The sequence below is a fragment of the Pteropus medius genome, unplaced genomic scaffold (genome assembly GCF_902729225.1).
Source record: "Pteropus medius unplaced genomic scaffold, Ma_sr-lr_union100, whole genome shotgun sequence".
Taxonomy (NCBI): domain Eukaryota; kingdom Metazoa; phylum Chordata; class Mammalia; order Chiroptera; family Pteropodidae; genus Pteropus; species Pteropus medius.
The window spans coordinates 20,981,036-20,994,562 of NW_024349803.1; the positions used below are offsets into that span (position 1 = coordinate 20,981,036).

The 13,527-nt window shown below is 38.5% G+C and overlaps 1 protein-coding gene and 2 pseudogenes across 5 annotated transcripts in view; 2 read left to right on the plus strand and 1 right to left on the minus strand.

Annotated features, from left to right (window-relative positions):
- The window catches only part of RBM6 (RNA binding motif protein 6), a 91,952-nt gene that overhangs the window by 51,284 nt on the left and 27,141 nt on the right, over positions 1-13,527 (plus strand). The gene's annotated exons all lie outside the window — the stretch shown is intronic.
- Positions 4,089-4,207, minus strand: LOC120582496 (uncharacterized; annotated as a pseudogene).
- On the plus strand, positions 13,054-13,171 carry LOC120582532 (uncharacterized; annotated as a pseudogene).

The following is a 13,527-nucleotide window of genomic DNA, read 5'->3' on the forward strand; positions in this document are numbered from 1 at the left end:
CTTTTCTCCAGTAATTATAAGAGGTGCTCTGAACTGGATTCAGTTTAATTTTCTTGAACTTGAACGATAAACAGTTATCATTTGGCAGTTTTAAGGGGAACTTCCAATGGGTGTCTCCTATGATGAAGTTTATAGTTATGTTGGTCTTACCTGTATCATGGTTCATATCTGTGGATTGAAGTAATTTAATTCTTAATTTCTTTTAAATTGGAAATGTGCCTATATAGTTTAACCTTGTGCTTTGATATCATATCTCTTTCAGCTTGTATTTTTAGTTAATGCTTGACTTTCAATAAAAATGGGATTATGTGAAGTGCTAATTTTTAGTCTTGTGGCCTTTTGGAACTTGATTATAGACAGTTCCTGGAAAAGCAGGCAGAATATGTGTAATTCTAGTTCACTAGCTCAGGGGTTACACAGATGCACAGTTCAGTGTGTGATCTCGGGTTTAACTTTGGTTTATGACTGTGTACTTCCAGACAGTATAGAATGAGAAGCACAGACAAGTTTAGGGTTCCAGCTTCATCACTTCCTAGAGTACGTAATGTATGTGAAGTGCTTGGCACAGTGGCTAGCATGTGGTTCATGCTCAGTAGCAAAGGGCGATTCTATGACACTGAACTCTGCTTAGTAGTCCTCCTTTTCCTTGGCTGTTTAACTGCCTCTTGTAACTCAGATGCCTGAAAAGTGGTAGTGCTGCTTTGAGGGGCAGCTAGATCCTTGGCAGCCAGTTTGCTTGGTGTTGTTGCCCAGTGCCTCTTCCATGAGACTGAGATATCTTGGACTGAAAGTGAAAGAGGCTGGGTAGCCTGTCCTGACAGCGTCTGAGGGACACATGCTCAGACATCCAGGCATGTGAGAGCAGAGGACCATGGCCACAGCACTTCTGTGATAGAGAGCCTTCTTGTTTCTCATAGTTCTTTTATCACAGAATTTTCTTAGTCTACAGGTGGCATTGAATGTTGTTAGGTGTCCTCTCCATCTCAATTGAACTTGGAGGTTATGATAAGGTCTCATTCTCCACAGGGCCAAGTGTTCAGGTGTTGTCATTACACCCTCTAGTTCATTTATATATGAGCTAGATATATTACATGTAGTGTATGTTTAATATGTACATGTTTCTTGTTAAGAGTATTGATGGTGATGGTATGACTTTGGTAATCATGGATAAGCTTATGTATCTGAATTAATCATTATTTTAAATCTCACATGGTGAGAGTAGTAATGCTAATATTGTATATTACCAGAATCAGTAGTCAAGTGAAATTTGTGTTTAATCTGTATAAATGCTATTTCGAAAGGAAAATGTGTAGGAGAAAAAGAAAATAGATTATTGGTTAACAAGCACTTAAGAAGGGGGTGGGGTGAGCAAGAGGGAAAGTGAGCGACTGCTAATGGGTAAAAGATAGGGTCTCTTTTTGTTCTAGAATTAGATAATGGTTATGGTTGACCAACTCTGTGAATATATTAAAACCCACTGGATTGTATACAGTGTTATAAAGGTGAATTTTATGTATATGAACTGTATTTCAAAATTTTTTTAAGTCTTTAAACTTAGCATGGAAACTAAGTTCAGGCTCCCAGCCTGATGTGAATGCATGAGTCCACGTCTAAAAAAGAAATCTAGAATCATTTACCAAAAGGAAGAAAGGATGCGAAGGGTGGGGAGGGGAGGGAGAGAGAGAGAGAAAAAGAAAGGAAAAAAGTCAGTCAGTTTGTCTGGAAGCTAGAGATTTAAAACTTCAATCTCAAAATGTATGAAGAATTTCTCTGCTAAGTAGGTATCTGTAGCATTTAAGCCAAAAATCTGAAAGATTATGGCTGAAATTGGAAACAAGCCACATTTGAAGTGGCCCCGTGGTTTGTGCACAGCAGTTGCTCAACGCAGCGAGGTAGGCTTTCTGCTTGAGTATCGACAGGGTTACGAAGGAAAGGAAAGGAAGTAGATTTAAAATTAAAATGCCATTTAGGAAATCCTTGGGCTATTTTTTAGAGGCAGTATTCCTTCCTGGTTTCCTGGAATTGTTGACCAAAGCTCAAAGCTTGGGGCAGGGTTGGGGAGACTTGAGTCACTGCCAAGTAGGTGCCTTCCCAGTGTATCGTTCTCAAGGGTTCTTGCCAGCAGCACTGACGATGTTGCTGTAGTCTTTGACCTCTTGTACAAGGGTTGTTTTTGTTTGTTTAGGAAAAAATTGTAATTTTCATATCATAAAATTCACCCATTTTAAGTGTACAACTCAAAAATGTTTAGTAAATTAACCAGGTTATGCAGCCATCATTATAATTCAGTTTTAGAACATCTTCATCACTCTAGGAAGATCCTCGTTCAGGGGATATTTGTATAAGTATACACACACACATATTTTAAATGATTTCAATCTTAAAAGTCACACAAATAGTGCAGAGAATTCTCGTGTGCTTCGTAAGCAGATTCCCCAAATGTTAACTTTTACCACATTCGAATGCAGATTTTTGAATAGCAATGATCCTTTCTCTTGAAAAGAGGCTTCATTAACTTGTCCTCCCACCACACCCTCCTTTGGTGGTTGGGGTTGCTCTTCTGGTGGGGTGAGTGGCTGCTTTGGAAGGTGATTAGGGCTTAAGTTATCAAATCAATGCTCCCATGAGGGTCCCCTGCTAGCCAAGGGCTTTGGTTGGGGTCGAAGGATGGGAAATAAGGCCAGAATCAAACTTCCCACTCCTGGGCACAGTGAGATTTTAGTGAGGCTTTTCAAAAAACCAACAAATGTGCTCCTTCATGAGAGAGCTGGCATCTCTGTGCTAGGCAGCATTAGACCAAGAAGCAAAGCAGCCAGGGAAAAGGGGAGTAAAGTCCACTGGCCTGATGATGATTTCTGTAAGACAGCGGTTCTTAACAGTGGGGCAGGGTAGGAAGCAAATTTGACACCCTCTTCTTTCCTCGCCAACCAGTGGACATTTGGCAATGCCCAGAGACATTTTTGGTTGTTACTACTGTCGTCTAGGGAATGGAGGCCAGGAATGACACCAAACATCCTACAGTAGATATGCTCATCCTACAGTGGGCCCCGCTAATGAAAAATAATCTAGCCCAAATGTCAGTAGTGCCAAGGCTGAGAAATCCTGGCATAATGCAACAAAAGATGTGGTTAGTCAAAGAGAGGAGAACGCCCAGCTTGCTATGGATTGTCTCTTAATGAATCTTTCTCCTTGCCTTCCTCCAGGTCCTAAAAATTGGAGAGTTGTGGGTGGGGTTAAGAGTGTAGTGAGTGTGCAGACCCGGCTCCTGCCCACCCTCCAGACTACCAGTCACAAGCTTACCCTGTGCCCTTGGGATAGGAGCTGTGAAATGGAACCTATTTGATGTGTTGACCAGAATAAGTTTTTCAGATAACCAAAGGTGACTTTTACACTCAGCCTGGGATATAACGAAGGTATTCTGTTATCCAGTAGACATGCCTGCTGGATGTGGGGGTTGGGGTCAGATTACACGCGTTTGGTAGCAGTTACTGAAAAAGCCAAACAAGTTGAGATTTCTTTAAACAGTACAATTGTACTTAACATTTCAGATAGTTTTCCAGGGAACATTTAAAATGTGGGTGCCGATTTTCATAGCCCATGATTTATAGTGTATCAAACGTTTGAAGTCTCTTTGGATCATCTTTTCATTTGGCTTTATTTTGGAAGAAGGTTTTACAGAGCCATGTAACTAGGGCCAGCTTGCTGAACTAATTATAGAGACTAAGCTCAAGGTTAAAGGTGCATATATTTTATCTTAATAGGACTTTGCTCTCAATGGGACATCCTCTAATACTAATTGTTCTGTCTGGAATCACACTGGAAATATCAGAAGCAACTCATTGTAATTTTTGTTAACATGGTGAATACTGAGCACCTCCTATGTCATAGTGAATACAGTGGACATGTCTCACGTTCTAGTGAGACAGGACTGCTTACAAGTTTTTAAATTTCTAAACTTTTCATTTGGGAATAATTTCAAACTTTATTGTTATTATTATTATTATTTTTTTAGACGAGGCAACCTTTGGTTGACCTCACAGATTGCAAGGACCTTGTCGGTTTACAATCTCTTATTTTTTTATTTTTTACGCCTATAGCATCTGGTCTTCCTAGGTGGTCTCCCATCTGAGTACTAACCAGGCCCGACCCTGCTTAGCTTCCGAGATCAGGCGGGATCGGGCTTGTTCAGGGTAGTAGGGCTGTAGACGGAATAATTTCAGACTTTAAAAGGGATATACAATAGTAGAAAGAATACCAAATACTCTTCATTCCTATATTTCATAGTACAGTCATCAGAATCAGGAAGTTAACATAGTTACAATATTGTCTGATCTACAGAACTTTTTCTCATTTTGCCATTTGTCCCACCAGTGTCCTTTTTCTGGTTTAGGATGCGGTCCAGGATCCCATGTTGTGTTTAGTTGTCATATCTCTTTTTTTTCTGTGATAATTCTTTAGTCTTTCTTGGTCTTTCATGACCTTGATACTTCTGAAGGGTAGTGGCAGGTGTTTTGCAGGACATCCCTCAATTTGGATTTGTCTGTTTTCTTGTAATTAAATTCAGGTTATGCATTTTTTGGCAAGAATACTACAGGAGTCATGTGTCCTTCCCTGTACATCCTCAGGTAACATGTGGTTTTGTTCCCATTACTAGTGATGTTAACTTAGACCACTTGGGTAAGATGGTGTTTGTCAGGTTTCTCCACGGTAAAGCTATTAGGTATAATTAATTTGATTAATTGTAATTAATTAACAAATCTTATGGGGATGTACTTTGAGATTATATGAATATCTTATTTCTCAGCTACCCTTCTCCCTTAATTTTAGCATCCACTGATGATTCCATGTCTAACTGTTACTACTGTGGGATTTGTCTAATGATAATTTCTGTTTCCGTCATTCTTTATACATTTGTTAGAATTGTATTATTAGGAAAAGCTGTTCTTTCTCTCTTATTTTACTTAGTGAACAGAACTAAAAGTATGTGGTATATACAAACATGGATATCTATCTCTGTGTGTGTATATATATTTAAAAACTATTTCATGATAAAAACTTCAATCCCAGTTGAATGTCACAGAGTTCATTTTAGCTTTACTCCAGTCCTTATTTGTAATTCCTTTTTGCTAACGGTGAAAATTCTAGCTTTCATTATCCCACAATATACTTACTTGCTCCACCCTAAAGTATACATAAGTAGTTTCAGAATTGTCGATTCGTACCCCTATGAAGAACTACAGTACAGCATTTAGGTACAGTTCTTTTTGTCCTTAGCCTGAGAGTATATAGTCAAAATAAATTTTCCAAAGTTACTTAGATTAGTTCTTCACTACCCTGCTCATTTTCATTATGATTGTTATTCATTTTACTGTAGAAAACATGGAAATAAGAGTTAATGTATCCAGTCATTTCTGTACTGCTATTATTATTTTTTAATTAATGGACTTTTTTTTCTCCTTCTAAATAGACTTTGTTTTTTAGAGCAGTTTCAGGTTCACCAAAAGAAAAAAGAAAGAGCGTAAAGTACAGAGAATTCCCATATACCTATCCCAGCGCCGCCGCCACACTCAGAGCTTCCCTAACCACACAGTGTGGTCTATTTGTTACAGTCAGTGAACTCACATTGACACATCATTATCAACGAAAGTCCATAATTCACATGAGGGTTCACTCTTGGTGTTGTACATTCTTTGGGTTTGGAAAAATGTATAATGACATGTATGTATCATTGTAGTATCATGCAGAGTAGTTTCACTGCCCTAAACATCCTCTGTGTTCCACCTGTTCATCCTTTTCTCTCCCCAAACCTCTAGCAACCACTGATCTTTGTACTGCCTCCAGTTTTTTCCAGAATGTTATATAGTTGGAATCAGACAGTATGTAACCTTTTCAGATTGGCTTCTTTCACATAGTAATATGCATGTAAGTTTCCTTCATGTCTTTTCACAGCTTGATAGCTCTTTTTTTCTTTTTCCTTTTTTAAGTTCTGAATAATATTCAGTTGTCTGAATGTACTGCAGTTTATTCATTCACCTACTAAAGGACATCTTGACATCTTGCTTCCAAATTTTGACAATTATGAGTAAAGCTGCCATAAAATATATCCTTGTACAGATTTTTGGGTCAACATAAGTTTTCAACTTCTTGCATAAATACCAAGGAGTGTGATTGCTGGATTTCATGGTAAGAGTATGTTTAGTAAGAAACTGCCAAACCACCTTCCAAAGTGGCTGTAGTAATTTGCATTCCCACTAGCAGTGAATGAGAGTTCCCATTGCTCCACATTTTTACCAGCATTTGGTGTTGTCATTGTTTGGGATTTTGGCCATTCTAATAGGTATGTAATTGGAGCTCATTGTTTTAATTTGCACTTCTCTGATGACATGTGCTGGGGAAGATCTTTTCATATGCTTATTTGCCAGCCATAGAGGGTTTTTTTCCCCTTGTGGTGGTCTTTATCAAATTGAGAAGGTTCTCATCTATTCCTAGTTTGCTAAGAGTTTTTATAATGAATTGGATGTTGGATTTTGTCAAATACTTTTTCTGCATCTATCAATCATATGACTTTTTTCTTCTTTAGCCTGTTGTGATGGATTACATTGATTTTTGAAAGTGAACCATCCTTGAATACTTATAATAAATCTTGGTTTTGGTGTACAGTTCTTTTTATATATTGTTGGATATGATTCGCTAATATTTTGTTGAGGATTTTTACATCTAGGTTCATGGGAGATATTGGTTAGTAGTTTTTTTTCTTGTAATGCCTGCTACGTAGAATGAGTTAGGAACTGTTCCCTGCCCTTCTATTCTCTAGAAGAGATTGTAGAAATTTGTTAATTGTTTGATAGGCTTAATTGATGCACCAGTCTGGGCCTGGTGTTTTCAATTTTGGGAGATTATTATTGATCTAGTTTCTTTAATAGATAAAGACCCATCCAGATTGTCTTTTTCTTGTATGAGTTTTGGCAGATTGTATTTTTCTAAGAATTGGTCTTTTTCATCTAAGTTATCAAATTGGTGGGCATAGAATTGTTCATAATATTTTTATCCTTTTAATGTCCACGAAATCAGTAGTGATGGCCCCTGTTTCATTTTTGATGTTAGTAATTTATATTTTCTTTTTTTCTTAGTTATGTTTAATGCTCCATAACATACTTTACCATGGTCTAATTAATTCTTCATTTGATATTTTGAGGTCATTTATTTTCATAAACAGTGCTGTGCTGAATATCCTGGTAGATATCATACGTCATTAATTATTTCTTTAAGTTAATTCCTCTAGGTGGGCTTGCCAGATTAAGTGGTAAGTATATTTTATGACTTCACAAATGTTGTCAGATTGCCATCCAGAAATTGCCATCCAGTTCTTTTAACGATGGTGTTTGAGAGAACCTGTCTTCCCTGTATCCCAACTAGAGCTGCATGTTAGTAACAAAATACTTGTACTGGGTAGTGGTACATGGATATTTGTCATTGTAGTCCCCAATTTTCTACGTGTTTGACATTTTTCATAATTTTTAAAACCAAGTTACCAGTGCAACAAAAAGGGAATGTTTTAATATTCCTGTCCTGGGTTATTAGTGAGATAGAGCAGTTTTATATTTGATTACCAGTTATTTGTATTTCTTTTATAAATTCTTGGGTTCTTGATATATATATATATTCAACTAAAAGGAGAAAAGCAGGACGTCTTACTTATTCTGTCTAGTCTTAAAGGCCGATACATATAGGGATATCTATTAGAAATGTTGAAAATAACTGTATTATCTGAATATGAAGTGAGGTTTCCCAGGAATTTATCCCTCAAAAAAAATATAGTAAGAAGATGTTTTCAACTTAGGATAAACTTCCCCACAGTGACATTCTTCACATATTCAAAATTTGGTATATCTCTAGCAACTTTGATGACAGTTTAAATGATGTGCTCTAGAAAATTGCTGGATGGCCTAAACTGGCTCTATTGGTGATGGAAATAAGTGTGGCATGTAAAGACATAAATAAAATAAAATAGAAGTGTACAAATGGAAGGGACAATGTTTCTAAATCTTTTTTTCTTTAACTATTGCATACATGCAAAAAAGAACACAGATCATAAGCCTGCTGTTCAGTGAATTATCACTAATTGAATATATCTGTTAGCTTAGTCAGCTTGAACTGCTCTGACAAAATACCATAGACTGGGTAGCTTAAACAGTGGAAATTTCTCACAATTCTAGAGACTGAAAGCCCAGGATCAAGGTGTTTGTTTCCCTCTGAAGGCCCTCTTCCTGGTTTGTAGAACATTGACTTCCTGCTGTATCAAGAGAAAGATCATCTCTCTCTGGTCTGTGAGGGCACTAATCTCATTCATAAAGCCTCCACCCTTGTGACCTAATTACCTCCCAAAGGTCTCACCTCCAGATACCATCACACTGGGGAATAGGGCTTCAACATATGAATCGGCTGAGGCAGGGCAACACAGACATTCGGTCCATCACACCTGTGTGATAAGCAGAATGCTGCTCCATGTGCCCAGGCCCCTCCTTCCTCTTTCGGTTGTTCTTCTTTCCACCCTTCCCAGAAGTAGTCATTGTCCTAGGTCTAATACTGTAGAGTCCTTTGACTTGCTTTTGAGTCTTATTTCTCTTGGTGAGTAGATGTGCTCATTTCTGAAAATATATGCCCACGAATGGGCCTGTTGGATTTTGTGTATTCAGTCTGTCGTGTAGTAGTTTAAATTTTCATTGATTGCTGCCTAGACACAGTCATTCAATAGCTATTGATTCTCCTACTGTAGTAGTTCTCCTTCTCTGTGGTTTCGCTTTCTGCAGTTTCAGTAATGGGTGGTCTGAAAATATTAAATGAAAAATTCCAGAAGTAAACTATTCATAAGTTTTAAGCTGTGTGCTATTCTGAGTAGTGTGATGAAATCTTGCGTTCTCCTGCCCTGTCCTGCCTGGGATATGACCGATCCCTTCATCCAGTGTCTCCACACTGTGTGTGCCCCTGGCCGTTAGTCACTTAAGAGTCGTCTTGGTTATCAGGTCGACTGTTGTGTCATGATGCTTGTGCTCAAGGCACCCTTGTTTTACTTAATAATGCCACATTCACGTAACTTTTACTACAGCATATTGTTATAATTGTTCTATTGTTATTTTTATCTTTTTATGTGCCTAATTTATAAATTAAATTTTATCATAGGTATGTATGTATAGGAAAACATAACATATATAGAATTCGGTACTATCCATATTTTTAGGCATTCACTGGGGGTCTTGAAATGTGTGCCCCCACAGATAAGGGGAACTACTATGTTTATATGTCTGCCAGTGTGTAGATATTGGGGATACAGTCATAATTAAGACTATGTTATTTTAAATTTTAATATACAAAGCTAAGTATAAGTAGACTAATTTTATTCATGTCCTTAAAAATTTATTCTTTCAAGGTCAGTCAAATTGCATTTTGGCCATCTTTTTGTTGAGAAAATGGATGTTTCCTTCTAGTTAGAGTCCTCTAATTTTCAGGTACATGTGATCATTGGGAACCAGAGCTTTGGATAAGAATCCGGGTGTGATAAGGAGGGTGTGTGAGGCAATGGTGGGCGTGGTTAGAGGAGAAAAGGCCGGAGGCAGTGCTCACTGAGAGGTCATAGCGGGTGGGGGGCAGGTTAGGCAGGCCTGGGTATGGCTGAGAGGAAAGAATGAAATAACTGAATTCCTTTGTTCTGGCAGTAGTCCTCCAGCCCTGAAAGCTTTGGTTTGGTTTGGTTTGGTTTTTGTTTTGTTTGAGATATAATCCACATAGCATAAAATTTACACTTTCAAAGTGTACAAGTTAGTGTTTTTTCCTATATTCACAAAATTGTGCAACCACTAATTCTTGAGTATTTCCATCACCCCCCAAAAGAAACTCTATACCCTTTAGCAGTTACTCCCATGTCCCTCCACTCTCCACAACCCTATGCTCTAAACGTCCACTGATCTACTTTGTGTTGATTCGCCTGTTTGAGATGTTTCATATAAATGGGATCGTGCACTTTTTGTGACTGGCTTTTACTTAGCATATTTTCATAGTTCATGCATGTTATACTATGAATCAGTACTTCATTCCTTTTTATGGTTGAATATTCGATTGTATGGATGTAACACATTTTCTTTATTCATTAATTAGTTGGTGGACATTTGGGTTTTTTTCCACTTTCGGCTACTATACTATGAACATTCACGTAGAAGTTTTTGTGTGGGCATATGTTTTCGGTTGTCTTAGGTATATATCTAGAAGTGAAAATGCTAAAGCTTTCAATTTTTTTTCAGGAGCTTTCTCCAAATGCATATCCTGTTAGACTCATATTGGGAATATTCACAGTTCCAGTGGCCAGTTTTCCATTCTGTTTTGGATGCTTTGGGCGTTCTCATTGCCATTTTGAATTCTCCCTTGTGCTGTGGGGGTTTATTGACCAAATGCCTCAGGGCACTTGTTGCCCTGGACATGGATCAGTCTTTGCTATTTGGGTTTTGAGCATATCTGTGATCTGCAGTTGACACTTGAACAGCTAATTTTCTTCTGTTCTTTATAGGTTCTCAGATTTAACCATTAAATGGGACATTTATTGTTTCTGCCTATGCATCTGATAATGTTCATGTTATCTAGTTCCTGGGGTATTTTAATTTAAAGGTACAGAGTAAAGGTCTTTTTCTTTCCTTTTCTCCCCTCCCTTCCCCTCCCCTTGACTTGATTCCTGTGTATCGTGAATCCAGAGCAATGAAGGATGTGTTGGGTTCCCTACACGCTGGAGGAGTGCCAGCTCAGAGACATGTTTGTGTTTGTTCCTATCAGGTTTCCAAGCTCGGCTGGACCTCTTTCAGGTCAGAGAACATTAGTTTGGGCGCCTTGCCTGGGAAAACGCTTCTTGTGGCTCTTCTGAGTACTTGAGGTGAAGGGGGCTATCTGTAGTCAGACACTTGCTTAGATAGTTTTTAAGATAATGCCGGGGCCCTGAGAAATATGGAATAAAGGAGTAAATAGCTGAACCGGCCAGAGGGCCTGGGTAATGACTAGCAAAGGTCTCCGTACAGTAAAGCAGATGTCACCGATAAAATTGGACATCTCGAGATCAAAAGATCCATGAGGGCAGGGACCGTTTCTTTTCTTTTTTTCACATTTTTCCCCTTCACTACCCAAATGGTTTAGAGCTGTACCTGACAACATGCTGTACTAAATAAATATTCGTTAAGTGGATTAATAAATGTCAAATGAAGTGGTTTCTGGTGCTGTATTCCTTCTTCATCACCCCTAGGGATCTTAATGCAGAAGGCCCCAGTCCTCTCAACCTGAGCAACCTCTGGACTTGCCAGATTCTGGTACTTCTAATAGCTTTCTGCCCTGTAATCTTTACAGCAAATAGTAGTATACTATTTCTGTTCCGACAGAGATAGCTACATCTTTTTTGTTCTAGCTTCTAAATTCCTGTCTTGTTCTTGTGCTCTGTACTCTGGGAAGTAGTGAAAGGAGTAGCTTGGAAAGTGCAAAGGTAGGTTGTCAAGGGCCTTGCATTTGGTCTTTAATTTGAAGACGTGAGGGATACACAAGAATGTACTGTAACATAGTTAAAATGAAACTTCTTGTGGTAGCATGTGGATTTGACTAGAGGGGGAAAAACTGCAGAGGGAAAGGTCTGTTAGGATCTAGAGCAGTAGTTGAGATGTGGGGAGATAATGGCTTGCACTAGGGACTGGAAGCAGATACAAAACAGAAGTCAGGTTTGAGAGTTTGAAGAATCTCTAGGGTTTGGCAACACTGAGTACTGAATAGAGAGGCAAAAGAGAGGGCAGATTCAAAGGCCACTCAGAGGTTAAAAGGGTGGTAGTACCTTGGATAGAGATAAAGCATATGGAAGAGAAAAGCATTTGGGAGGAATGAAGATGATTGTTTCAGATGCGTTGAGTATGAGGTGACAGCAGGACTCACAGGTCACCATTAGAGATGAAGGACTGGAGAGCTTGGGAGGGGCGGGGAAGAGGTTTTTCATTGTCATTTTTTATACCTTTTGTTCTACTTAACTAGGTTTATCCTCCAGCTTTCTCTTTATAGTCTAAATCTTTTGAGCAAAATACCTAACTCTGCCCATCACTAATAATTTCCAAAAGCATCCGTATTGGTTAGGATTAGATTTGGCTGAGCAACAGAACACTAAAAATAACAGAGGCTTAGATGAGGATTTCTCTCTGATGAATGAAGTCTAAGTCATAAGGCTTTCTTATGGTGATGCCAAGATCATCAGGGACCCAGGCTCTTTCAGTTCTCATGTGACTTAAACATTATTGTCCAAGATGGCTGCTTGAGTGTTAGCCATCACTTTGATTTGCTGACTTAATGGGAAGGAACAAGGGATGAAAATGGACATGGCCTTCCCTTTGAGAATACTTCCTAGACTTGGCAAGCACTATTTGTGCTTATGTCCAGTTGATTAGAATTTAGTCATGGCTGCACTTAACTGCAAGGGGGGCTTGGAAATGTCTTTATTCCAGGCAGCCATGTGCCCAGTTAAAAGTCGGGGCTTTACATCCAAAGAAAAGGAAACAAACAGGCATTGGGAGACTACTCAGAAGGAGTCTCTTAATTTTCCAGATTAAGAACCAGTTTCCAAATTCTTTCAGGTTATAGAACTTATTTCTCCAAACCTTAATTATCCTTATAATAATCAAAGTATACTAAATGTTAAATATGTAAAGTATAATTAAAATGTACACTTTTGTTCTCGTATCCTTTAAAATGACACAAACTGATGACTAGTAGCCAAAGCCTCATTAGGGACTAGACAAACATTGGTGTCAGTGTCTGAAATTTGAGTACAAGATCAGTAGTTTTCAGAAGCCAGAGAAGTTACAGTATGTTAAAGACCATGTGTTACCTAGGCTGCTTTGGATATAGTTTTTCTGCAAAAGTTGTTCTAAATCTTATTACATACAAACATTCAAGATTTAAGGAGGGGACAGAAGTAGAATGCCTCTTGTCGGAAAGTACCAACATTTTTGCGAGGCCTATATTGGCAACAATAAGAACATATCTTCAGTCTACGGTCATGCCACCCTGAACGAGCCTGATCTCGTCTGATCTCGGAAGCTAAGCAGGGCTGGGCCTGGTTAGTGCTTGGATGGGAGACCACCTAGGAAGACCAGGTGCGTGAGCATTAAAATATATATCTCCTCAGAGAAAGATAAATACCAATGATTTCACTTATATGCGGAATCTAAGGAACAAAAAGAACAAACTAATCAAAAGCAGACTCACAAATATAGTGGACAATTTGGTGACGGACAGAGGGGCAGTGGGGTTAGAGGACTGGGAGAATGGGGTGAAGGGTTAAAGAAGTACAGATTAGTAGTTGATAGATGGTCACAGGGACGGGGAGCATGGCGTAGAGAAGGTAGTTAGCATTAGGATATTGGCTAAGTGGAAAACCAGAGGAGAGAAGGAGCAATTAGGGGAATCATTTTATAAACTATATAAATGTCTAACCAATGTACCGTATCTTAAAACTAGTTA